This window comes from Propithecus coquereli, unplaced genomic scaffold, assembly GCF_000956105.1.
Source record: "Propithecus coquereli isolate 6110/MARCELLA unplaced genomic scaffold, Pcoq_1.0 Scaffold197, whole genome shotgun sequence".
Taxonomy (NCBI): domain Eukaryota; kingdom Metazoa; phylum Chordata; class Mammalia; order Primates; family Indriidae; genus Propithecus; species Propithecus coquereli.
Window position 1 is genome coordinate 3,646,281 of NW_012144633.1, and position 13,075 is coordinate 3,659,355.

The 13,075-nt window shown below is 42.5% G+C and overlaps 1 protein-coding gene across 1 annotated transcript in view; it reads left to right on the plus strand.

Moving 5' to 3' along the window:
- The first annotated feature begins 2,990 nt into the window (after nt 1-2,990).
- CD160 (CD160 molecule) overlaps nt 2,991-13,075 on the plus strand; it is a 16,494-nt gene continuing 6,409 nt past the window's right edge. Inside the window, 1 exon segment of the mRNA XM_012643428.1 lies at nt 2,991-3,051. The gene's annotated coding sequence lies outside the window, so the exon portion shown is untranslated.

The window sequence follows — 13,075 nt, forward strand, 5'->3', positions numbered from 1 at the left end:
TGCCAACTGCACGGCAGCCTGGGCAACAGAGCAAGACCCTGTCTCTAAAGAATAAAAACAAAAGCCCACAGGATAAATATTAGGGAGGCTGTGGATGACCAGGAGGCAGCCTATAATGCAGCCACTTCACTGCTTCATTGGTTTCCAAAGAAGCCCCATATGTCCCTACTCCTCGTTGGTTCATCTTGTTCTTCTAACCCCGCCTTTTGAAATCCTACCTTCTTTAAAAGCTCAGTTCAAATGTCACTTTGTCCATGCAGAGTGCCTAACAGTGTCTGACCCATGGGCAAACTCCCTTTCTTCCTTCCATCCTTCCCTCCTTCCTGGGTTTTCTCTCACTTCTAGGGAATTTACAGTTCTTGGTGCATTCTGCCTTGTCTCACAGGGACATGCGCCTCTCCCAACAAAGCATGCTGCCCTTGAGAATAGGCCCGGCTCAGTCCTCAGCAACCTCACAGTGCCTGGCACGCAATAACATTCAGTGAAGAGTGAGCAAAAGCAGCATTTTAAAAGAACTATGCATGCAACTGTCTGCAGGATGGATGGACATTGCATGACAGGTAAGAAGGAAACCCACTGTGATTCAGTTTTGAGTCGTGAGGTCTTTACAGAGCTTTGAGGTTTTCACAATAACCAGCATGAATACACGTGTGTCTGCTGGTACTCAAGGGGCCCCACCCTCACGCATCCACAACTGTGGTTAGCTTTAACTTCTCTTCGTGTCCACAATAATCAATATAGCCCGCGGAGCAGGAGAAATGCTGAATACACTCAGAGTCAACCTTTGGAAGATGTCACAGACAGCCACATTTGGACAAATCTCCATTTTAGGGAACAGAGATCATACGTTTGACCACTCTCATTGAGATAGCAAGTAAGAATACTAGTATACCAGAGACCAGGCCCCAGTTTAGTGGTTTGTGTCTGTGGGGCTAGGTGTCCTGCGACCAGGATGGTGGTGAGAGACCAGATGGGGTGAGAGACACCCCTTCTCAACATGGGTTCCCATCCCCCATGCTCCTGGAATGGACTTATTCTGCTGTGAAAGCTGAACACTCTGATGGAATGAGGAAATGTTTCTGATGTGTCTCATCTGATGATGGCTTCACTGGGGCCAACTGCGAGTGCTCAAACCCCAGAGCATTTTACTGTTTTTAGGGCCACAGAGTACTATTTAATACAATAATAGGAATAACAAGGAGGAGAATGACTCTAGATTAGTTATGGAAAATTTCCCCCAACCCTCTCCCCACTTGAGCTTCTGAGTAGCCTGGCACTGGCTGGCAATCATGACACGTGTTTGCTCCAAAACCACAGGGCTTCCTGTTGTGCTGAGGTCCTCTGGGCCAGCCTTGCAGGACTTGGAGCCCAAGGCTTCTAATTCTCAGACCAATGCTCTTACTATCTAAAGAGCACTACCCCCCAGAAATTAGGAATAATCATTGCAATCTCTCCAGCCATCACTGACCAAGAAAGAACAGAATAGAAATGGGTGAGGAGGGCCAGGAGCAGAGGCTCACACCTGTAATCCTAGCACTCTGGGAGGCCAAGGAAGAAGGATCCCTTGAGCTCAGGAGTTCAAGATCAGCCTGAGCAAGAGGGAGACGCCCAGTCTTTACTAAAAATAGAAAAATTAGCCGGGCATGGTGGCGCATGCCTGTAGTCCCAGCTACTCGGGAGGCTGAGGCAGGAGGATCGCTTGAGCCTAGGAGTTTGAGGTTGCAGTGAGCTAGGATGATGCCACGGCACTCTAACCAGGGAAACAGCAGAGATTCTGTCTCAAAGAAGAGGAGAGGAAAGGAGAGAAAAAAGAAAAGCAAAGAAAAGGAAAGGGTGAGGAGATAAGGTCACTCATCCATCCTCTCACCCCCACACGCAGAACCATTTTGGGTGCCCTCACTCCCCATCTCCCCTGTGCGCCACCCCCTCACTCCTGGCTCCTTGACAGCTCCCTGCCCTTCTTCCCCTTTAGCCTGGAGCAGCTCTGTTCTCTTTCCTACCCCTAATTGAAACCTACTCTCGAAAAAAGACATGGTACATCTTTCTTTTTTCTTTCTTTTTTTAGAGACAGAATCTTGCTCTGTCACCCAGGCTGGAGTGCCGTGGCATCAGCCTAGCTCACTGCAACTTCAAACTCCTGGGCTCAAGCGATCCTCCCACCTCAGCCTCCCAAACCACCACACCAGGCCCACTTGGCACCTCTCTTTATACTTGAGGGCACATCCTGTCCTTTTATCTTCTAGTTATTCTATTATCAGTCCTATCTTTATTATGAATTACCGAGCAAAAAATCTTTGTCTCTTAAGGTAAAGAAAACAATTTTAAGGGGTGGTTTTTCTCAGCCCTCTCAGCACCTTAGTCTACTAATACCAAAAAAAAAAAAAAAGAACAAAAAAGGAAGAGGAAAAGGAGAAAGAAGCAGGGGAGGAGCTGTAGGAGAGAAAGGAGACAAAAGTCCACAGTGGGGGTGGAGGAAAGAGGGGTAGGAAGACCTCTGACTGTTAAAAACCCACTCTGTGGTTTTCAAAGACCAAATGTAACAGTCTTGAAGGCATGAGCAATGACGAAAGTGAGGAGATGGGGTTTTAACAAGACCAAAGAACAATTTGAGGGCCGAGAGCTCATTCAACGTGAGCCCCCAGTCTGAGAGCAAGAAAGAACTTCTGTCCTGAGGTAAAGAGGCATATTGGGGACTTGGGGACTGGGAAGAGGATGAGACAGTTGACAGAACCGCTTAGGTGAGGACAGGTCTCGAGTGTAGTGATGTGATCACAGCTCACCGCAGCCTGGAACTCCTGGGTTCAAGTGATCCTCCTACCTCAGCCTCCTGAGCGAGTAGCTGGGGCTACAGTGCACCACCATGTCTGGCTGAAACTTGCTTCTTGAAGGGAAATGTCCTCTGCCCTCAGGAGCCTGGGGAAGAGAAGACTACTTGTGCCAGCCAGGCTGGCATGCTCACTCTTCTTCCACGGGCTTTCAGGGATCCTGGCCCCATTGTGACATTCCTCAAATGGGAAAGAGCCACTCTGTGTTCACGAGAGGGAAATCCAGGTGAGTACCTGAAAGGAGCTTTACCTGACAGAGCCTCAATCCCTTGTGCTGTTCGAAATCCTCTTACCTTATTTTGTTCAGTGCCCCAGTGGGGGCAGGGTGGGGGAGTGAAAGACAAAGGGTCATTTTTACAAATAAAAAAAAGAATTACTGGAGGAAAGTCACCAAGGTTTGGATCAATCCCCTGCTGGAGCCTGCAAGGCTTGAGCTGGTTCAAGCCCCTGGGCTCCACGCAGCTTGGAGCAGGCCCTGGGAGGCACTTCTGAGGGAAGTTCGCATCCCAGGTGGTACCCTCTGGGGGTGACACAAACAAGGGAGGCTTCTAGCCACTGGTGTGTTTTTGGCAGAGTAAACCTGGAAATTCTAGAGTGAAAAAGTGGTTTAGAGATCACTTTCCCCAAGTACCGGAGTTATGCACCTCAGTGGAAGACCTTTAGTTTAAGAATCAGGAGACCTAGCTGCCTCAGTTTTTCTACCTGCAAAATGAGGAGCCTGGTGTGCAGGAGTTCTTAACACGTGTCCACGGACTTCCAAGAGGTCCATGAGTAGATTCATTCACGGGATTTGTGAATTTGGGGGAGAAATACATATTTATTTTCACCAATCTTTAATTGAAAGTTAGCATTTGCTTCAATCATGAATGTAGGCAATGAACTACAGTAGAATTTGCCATCAGTAGAAATCACAGATATTTTTAAATCTCATTACAGTTGTTACAGATTTCTCCACATGTCATTTACCCTCATCACTACTACGAAATTACCATAGTTATTGGGCCGATGCTAGATCTAAAGAAGCTACTACTCCATCACACGTTCTTCTAATGTTTTGACAACTGCCTTGTTATAATTTGTTTTCTTTGTCAGCCTAGGGATTTTAATTTTTAAATGTTATTCTGAGAAGGGGCTCCACATGCTTTTCTCTGGGCATCTTTTTCAGTTCTGTGGGAGATCTATAGAGAGAGGAATTGGCTGGGCGCGGTGGCTCACGCCTGTAATCCCAGCACTCTGGGAGGCCGAGGCGGGCGGATTGTTTGAGCTCAGGAGTTCGAGACCAGCCTGAGCAAGAGCGAGACCCCGTCTCTACCAAAAAAATAGAAATTAGCTGAACAACTAAAAATATATAGAAAAAATTAGCCGGGCATGGTGGCGCATGCCTGTAGTCCCAGCTAGTCGGGAGGCTGAGGCAGTAGGATCACTTGAGCCCAGGAGTTTGAGGTTGCTGTGAGCTAGGCTGACGCCAGGGCAACAGAGCTAGACTCTGTCTCAAAAAAAAAAAAAAAAAAAAAAACTACGTATATAGAGAGGAAATTGCGGAGCTAAAGCGGACCTTTCAGCTCCTCTGAGAGGTTAGATTTGGGCTTTGGTGGCAGATAATGGAGTCTCTTCCTTACAATCTTGTCCCCACAGCGATAGTCACTCCCCAGAAAACCCTGGGCAAAGCTTTATGTGTCATTTAACCATCACAACATTCCCATGCGGTAGCGTTAAACACAAGAGGAATGTGAGGCTGAGCGAGGTCAAGTAACGTGCGAGATCACGGGAAGCTTGGATTTGAAGGCAGGAGTCCACGCAGTTCCAGGACCACCCGACGAGGGAGCCTCCGACTTAAAGAGCGGGGAGAGGAGGGCGCTGGCCGCCGTGCGCAATCTCTTACCCAGCCGCCTCCCCAGCCTGAGAGTCCACGGCCCCGGGCGGCCAACGCAGGTTAGGAGCCCCAGGGGAAGACTCAAGTGAGGACGCCAGCTTGATCTGCACTCTCATCCCTGCCCGCTCAGGGACTCACCACGTTTTATCCGGGAGGGGAGACCTGCCCCTGGCTTACGGTGGGCCCAGAAAGTTCCAGACTTCCCACTTCCAGCCCTCTCCCCGCTGTTAAGGGTCACTTGCTGCTCTGGTACAGCCTGCGTCTCCAGGACCCACCAGACCCAACCTTACACACCCCATGCCATTTCCACCCCTAGTTTAGGCTTTCCCTGGCTAGCGGCACACGGGGCGGAAGGCTAGACGGACGAACTGCGGGAGCGACTAGAAGGTCACCTCCGACTGCAGCTGGAAGGCAGCGCCCTCTAGCGGTCGGAGTGCAGAGTCAGCGGCGCCAGCTCCGCGGTGTGCCTGCCGCACACTAAGGTGCTCCCCATCCCGGGCACCAAGGTCACTTCTTCCAAGAGCATCTTTGCCCCATGGTCCCCGCCGGCCCCCAGCCGTGATGAAGGGCCCACGACAGACTTACACGCTGTGTTCCAGCTCGGCGCTAGGCACCGCGAAGCCTGACCACTCTCGTGGAGTGACTGGCTGCATCATCAGCACCTCCAAGCTGGTCAGCCTGTCTGCCACTCTCTTCTTGAAAGCTGTCCCTACCCCGCACCCCTCCCATCCCGCTGCACCAGTCCCTCAGGAAACACGCCTAGAGAAGGGCTACGCGACCTTCTCAACATTCATAACTACCTAGTGCAGAGCCAGGACTGAAAGCTACATCTCCCCAGCCCATTTCCCACCTTAATTCACCCACTGTGTCCTTCAGCACCAGCTCCCCAAAGACGGCAAACATCTGTCTAGGCCCAACTCCACAGCCATCTTGCAGCCTTTCCAGAGCCCTCATTCAGAATTTCTCCTTTCCTATTGCTTGATATGCTTTATGACCTTATTGTCCTTAGTACAGTCCTCCTTGTGTTGCAGCTGTTCGCGAATGGATGGGTGGCTGTGAGTAGAGGGACAAAGCGAACTCCAAGAGCAGGATTCTCATAACCTGGGTTAGAATCCTAGCTCCCCCGCTTAAAACCTATGATTCTGGCCGCCCCGGTTGTAATCCTAGCACTCTGGGAGGCCGAGGCAGGAGGATCCCTTGAGCTCAGGAGTTTGAGACCAGCCTGAGCAACAGCGAGATCCCGTCTCTACTAAAAATAGCAAAATTAGGTAGGTGTAGTGGCCCGCACCTGTTGTCCCAGCTACTTGGGAGGCTGAGGCAGGAGGATGGCGTTAGCCTTAGGAGTTTGAAGTTGTACTGAGCTATGATGGCACTACTGCACTCTAGCCCTGGAAACAGAGAAAAAAAAAAAAAGCTGTGATTCTAAGCCAGTAGCAAGTCCTCTCCAAGCCTCTGTAAGCTTAGCACAAATGACAAATTAAAAATAATAATAGCTTAGTGTTTTCTAAGAACTAAACACAATCATATATGTGGCTGCACCTGGGACACTGTAAATTGCCTCCAATATAAGGGACCATAAAAATAATCGTGGCTAACATTTATTGAGGCCTGACTCTATGCCAGCCACTACACTAAGTAGTTTACATAGGTTACCTCATTTAACCTTCACAACAACCCTGGAAAGAGGATATTATTATCACCATTTTAAAGATCAATAAACTCAACTTCAGAGAAGTTAAGAAACTTGCCCAATATTACACAGCTAGTAAGTGCCAAAGCCAGATTTCAAACCTGTTGGTCTGACTCGAGACAGCATTTAACTACCCAAATAGTCTACCTCTGCTGTTTTAGTAATCTCTCTGTGTCCCCTGGTGTCTCACACATAATGGATGCTCAGTAAGTATTTGCCAAATGTCCAAATGTGTCCATTTATTAAGGGCTGAGCATAGTGTCTGGCCCAGAAGCCTAAGAGACTTGTCCAAGTCACACAACTATTGAGTTCTAGGACCAAGATTTCAACACAAACACTCAGGCTCTAAAGTCTGTGCTTTTTAACCATGACCCTGGGCTGAATGAATAATTGCAATCCTTCATCTTCCTCTTCAAATCAAATGAGGCTTTGTAGCTAGACACAAACCATGTCATAAATGCTCAATATTTTGTTTCAAGGGTCACCAGGACATTGTGGTAGAGACATGTGATAACAGGAGAGGAGACAAGAGGTCAAGGCTAGGGATTGACATTGAGGCCATACCGATGGGCTGCTGCTGGGGTTTTTTATTAGAATTGTGACAAATTTATAGATAAATATAGGGAAAATTAACATTTGCCTCTACTTAGATTTTCTTTTATGTTCCTTAATAGTATTTTGTAGTTTTTATCCTATAGATCCTATTAGGAATCTTCTTACATTCTCTCTGGGCATTTTATGGGGTTTTTTTGGTTGTTATTGCTATTATGAGTAGGTTTTTTCTTCTATCATATTTTCTGACTAAAAATTATATCTAGGAAAATTAATTTTATGTATTCATTTTATAAGTGAATGTTAAATTTTAATTATTATATATTAGTTATATACCTGAATTTAATTGACTTATTATTTTATGCAAATTTTAATTATATAACATTCTAGTCTATGGATATGCCATAATTTATTCAACTATTCTCTTACCAATGAGTCTTCACCTATTCCTAATTTTCTGGTGTTACAAACAATGCTGCAGTGAATATCCTTGTATAAATATTCTAGCACACTAATGCTTTTATTTCTGTAAGATAGAGCCAAAGGTAGAGTGTATGTGCATTTTAAATATTAATATATAATGAGGCTGTGCACAGTGGCTCTTGCCTGTAATCCCAGCACTTTGGGAGGCTGAGGTGGGAGGATTGCTTGAGGCCAAGAGTTTGAGACCAGCCTGGGCAACATAGCAAGCCCCTGTCTCTAAAAAAAAAAAAAAAAATTAGCTGAGCATGGTGGCACATGCCTATAGTCCTAGGTACTTGGGAGGCTGAGACAGGAGGATTGCTTGATTCTGAGAGTTTAAGGTTGCGTTGAGCTATGACTGCACCACTGCATTCCAACCTGGACAAGAGAATGAGGCCCTGTCTCTTAAAAAAATATACACAGACACACACAAACACACACACGTATGTACAACATATGCACACATAAAATGAGTATTTATTTCCTCAAAGCACTATAACAATGTATATTTCTATCTAGAGTGAATGATTGTGCCTATTTCCTCTTATCCTAACCAGAATTGGATTTATCAATCTTTTAAATGTTTGTTCATCTAATAGGTAGCAATTCTGAAATTCTGAACTCTGAATTTTTTATTTTAATTTGCACTTCCTTGACTACTCGTTTATTATTATTATTTAAATTTTCTATACATTTTTTGTCTGCTTGATTTATTAGTTGAGAAAGAGGTGTTGAAATACGGGTATTATTCCCTTTTAGATTTACACGGTCATTAATATATTTGAATTGGAATTATTTTATTGTCTCCTTTTCTTTCTTGTTTTTTTTTGGGGGGGAGCGGTTTTTTTGAGACAGGGTATGGCTCTGTTGCATGCATGGGCTAGAGTGCAGTGGCATCATGATAGCCAACCTCAAATTCCTGGGCTCAAGTTATCCTCCCACCTCAGACTCCCAAGTAGCTGGGACTACAGGAAGGTGCCACCAAGCCTGGCTCATTTTCCTGTTTTTTGTAGAGCGGAGGTCTCGCTATGTTGCTCAGGCCAGTCTCGAACTCCTGGCTTCAAGAGGCACGCCCACCTCAGCCTACCAAAGTGTTAGGATTATAGGTGTGAGCTGCCATGCCTTGTCTTTCTTTTCTTTTTGAATGAATACTTCCATTCCACTTCTGACACAGATTAATGTGATATATATTATGATTGAAAGTATTTTTAATATCCCATTATACATTTCTGCAATAAAAATATGCAAGTGAATTGAAATTAGAGCTTTTTAAACTTCCCGTGACAGTTGTACATATTTTTTAAAAACTTCCTCTTATTAATGAATGGTTATCAAACAATAAATTTTGGTAAACAATTATTAAACATGATACTTCAACATTTTATATACTCTTAAAGTAATGGGTTGGTTTTTAAAAAATTTAGTTTTATCTGTGAATGCATATTACTTTTTACTGAAATGAGTAAGTGTTCAACATCAATTATATTTCTGATTTTCCTTTTTTATAAATGTTTGTATTGAGAGATAATGTTCATGTAAATAAGTAGATGAGAATGAAAGGAATTTTAAATTTTTAAATAGCAGTATCATTCTATTCTTTGAACTTTTGTGTCATACATACAGCAAAAATTACATGGTGATCTATCATAAATGATCAACTTGGTTATTTTTTGGCTAATGTATTTATGAGGTACAGGCTAAATTTCTGTAACAAAGAATTGAGATAAAAAGATGCAGCAGCCTAAACAAAACAGAATTTTATTTCTCTCTCACATAAGAGTCCTGGGTGGTCTAGGATAGGTAGGATACTTTGCTCCATGAGGTTTTCTAGGAAGGAAATTCCTTCCTCTTTCTGCTGTTGCTTTCCCATTCCTTAAAATATTGCCCTCAGCTGAATGGCTGAAGCCAGTTCACTTAGCTCTCTAACTACATTTCAACCTGTAGGAACTGGAAAAGAGAAAAAGGATGAGTATTTAATCATTTTGCTGTACAACAAACCACCCAAACCATGGTGGCTTAAAACAATAATCATTCATTAGCTCACAATTCTGTGTTTGGGCAATGTGGGCTGGGGTCAGCTGGGTCCTCTACTGGTCTTACCTGGGCTACTTTTTATCTGTAGTCAGCTGGAGATAGGCTGGGTGCTAATTGGTTGTAGATGGCCTCACTCACATGGCTGATGCTTGGCTGACGGGGCAAACTTGTGTCACATGTCTCTAGCATCTAACAGGCCAGCCTGATCTTTGTCACGGAGTGGCTGGGTTGCAAATGCAGAAAAGGAGGGCAAAACTCCACGCATAAGCACTTTCAAGACTCTGCTTGTACCATATTTGCTAATAGCCCATTAGCTAAACCAAGAGTCAATCTGCTGAGTGGAGTGGCAAAGTCACATTGCAAAGGGGTATGTATACCCTCATAGGAGGAATTTGTGGCAGTTTGTTTTGGCAATCTACTACAAACAAGATCTGAAATAGCACATACTACTTCCCTTTATCTGCCATTGCCAAAAACTTAGCCACAAAGGAACACCCCATCTACAAAGAGAGGCTAGCTAGGCGGACATGTTCTCTAGTAAAACTCAGTGGAGGTGGGCAGGAGGGTTTATTCAAAAGGGAGACGTGGGGGAACTGGACACTGGAGGAAAACAGCTGTCTATCCCATAGATAACAATTCCATTTGCTATTTCTTCAATTTCTTAGAAGCAAAGAATTAGAAACCACTTGATTTAAGAAAGGATCTTTTACTTTCAGCACACCACATTTCAGATTGTCCCTCTGGTTCCCTGGAAATAAATGTCACCTGGGCCGGGGTGGGGTGGGGCGGGGGAAGAGGAGAATCTGCAGGGGTGCTCAACCACAGGTGCTTCTCATGCAAATCAGTGTCAGGAAGGGATACAAATCAAAGCTGAGGATCTGGAAATGAACTCATCTAATTAACTGTGCCCACATACCTTTTAGAAAATTTTAAATCCCTCCTGGGTTATGCACATTTCAGTTTTAAGGCAATTGCTTTAGAATATTTTAATTCTGATAGCCTTCTCACTTCTTATATGTTATTTTTCAGCATTTTAGTTCTGGTCTTTGTACTAAGCCCACAAATAGTTACATTTTTTATTTTGGCCTCCTGTTGTAGTTTGATGAGGTTTTTTCTTAAAATTGTCATAGTGAGAACACATACATATAAACATAGTATATAAAACACACAATGGAAGTCCCTTTAATCAGTCCCTAAACTCTTCATCTCATCCCCAAGGTAAACACTCTACATTTTGATATATTTCCTTCCAGATATGTGTGTATGTATGTGCGCATGTGTGTGTGGCACATGACCCTGTCTGTAGATAGGGATAGGGATACATACACAGATAAATACACACATATGTACATACATACATATACTGCATTAAATTTGTTTAAAGTTTTAATAAAATAAGAAACAGAATAAAGCTGTTTATTGAAAGAATAATATACTATGACCAAATGGTTTTTAATTTGTTTAGGATTGCAAGGATGTATCAGCTTTAAGAAATCTATTAACATAGATCACTATACTAAAACATCTATAAAGAAAAATCAGCCTGGCATGGTGGCTCATGTCTGCAATCTCAGCACTTTGGGAGGCTAAGGTGGGAGGATAGCTTGAGGCCAGGAGTTTGAGACCAGCCTGGGCAATATAGCAAGACACTGTCTCTACCAAAAAAAAAAATAGAAAAATTAACTGAGTGTGGTGGCACATGCCTATAGTCCTAGCTACTTGGGAGGCTGAGGCAGGAGGACCACTTGAACCCACAAGTTTGAGGCTGCAGTGAGCTATGATGATGCCACAACACTACAGCCTAGGTGACAGAGCAAGACCCTGTGTCTAAAAAAAACAAAGAAAAATCATATGGTCATTTTATAGTTGATGTTTAAAGGCCATTAATAAAACATTCAACATCCATTCCTGACACTCTTTAAACTCTTAATAAAATAGAAATAAATGTATATTCCTTAACATAATAAAACATTTCATTCCCAAAGCTAGCATAATGCTTAAGAAAATGATTGAATTAAACTCAGAAAAAAAGAGATTCATTATCACTACTATTATTTAATATTTTTCTGGAAATACTAGCCAATGCAATTAGAAGAAAGAAATCGGAGATATTAAAAAGGAAGTAATTATCATTACTTACAAATAATATGATTGCATGACTGAAAAATCCAAGAGAATCAACTGAAAAATTATTATAAACAATGATAGAATTCAGGGAAGGTAGCTGGGTATGAAATTAATATCTGGTAATCAGTAGCCTTTTACATATGAACAACAATGAAGAGTTAAAAGATATAATGAATGATATAAAGATACAAAGAAAAACCAGTTAAAAAGATACAATGGGGAAAAATGACATTTTTAATAGTGACAAAGAAGATAAATCTCTCAGAAATAAACTTACCAAGAAACGAACAAGGCCTTTATAAAAAAAACTTCCAAATGTGTCTAAGAGACACACACACACACACACACACACACCCCAAAACACAAGACTTAAAAAGTGAAAAAGAATATAATGTTCTTATATCAAAAGAATCAACATCACAAAAATTTCAATTCTCCTTAAGTTAAAATATAAATTGACTATATCACAATTTAAAAAATACCAATAGGGCTTTTTCTTGATGGTGGGTGGTGGGCGACTAGACAAGCTGATCACAAAAATCAGATAGAAAAATTAATTTATATAAAAATTCTTTTTTAGGTGGGAGGGGGGAGGAGGGGATGGGTATATTCACACCTAATGGGTGCAGTGCACACTGCCTGGGGGAGGGACACGCTTGAAGCTCCGACTCGAGTGGGGCAAAGGCAATATACATAACCTAAACATTTGTACCCCCGTAATACGCTGAAATAAAAAAATAAAAAATAAATAAAAATGTTTTCCCCTTTGAATTTTGAACCCTATAAATGTAATTACCTATTCAAAAAGTTATAAACTATAAAAAGTGTTTAAATGTATCTTAAAAACATATATACACAGAGTATTTTTTAAAATAATAATGTATTCATATACATAAATGCAATTTGCCTTTTTTGACATAATGATATATTATGGACATTCCTTCAGGCCTATATTTATAGAATTATTTCATTCTTTTTAATAATATATAATATTTTATTGTATGTATGAATCGAAATTTATTGAACCATTTCCCTACTGATGAGATTCAGGAGTTTTTTTAGTTTTGTACAGCTTGAGCTTTTGATATGGCGGTAATTTTTCTTAGGCAGGACAAGAAGATAAATACAAAAGATAAAATAATAAAAATATTGGAAGAAAATCATAACCTCAGCCCAAGGGAAACTTTCTTAAACAATACTGGAAATCCAGACAACTTGAAATAAAAGATAGAAATGTTGCTATGTTTCATTATATACAAACATAATTTTTTTTTTTTTTTTTTGAGACAGTCTCGCTCTGTCACCCTGGCTAGAATGCAGTGATGTCGTCATAGCTCACAGCAACCTCAAACTCCTGGGCTCAAGTGATCCTCTTGCCTCAGCCTCCTGAATAGTTGGGACTACAGGCACTATAGGCACGCACCACCACGCCCAGCTAATTTTTTCTATTTTTAGTAGAGACGGGGGTCTTGCTCTTACTCAGGCTGGTCTCGAACTCCTGAGCTCAAGCAA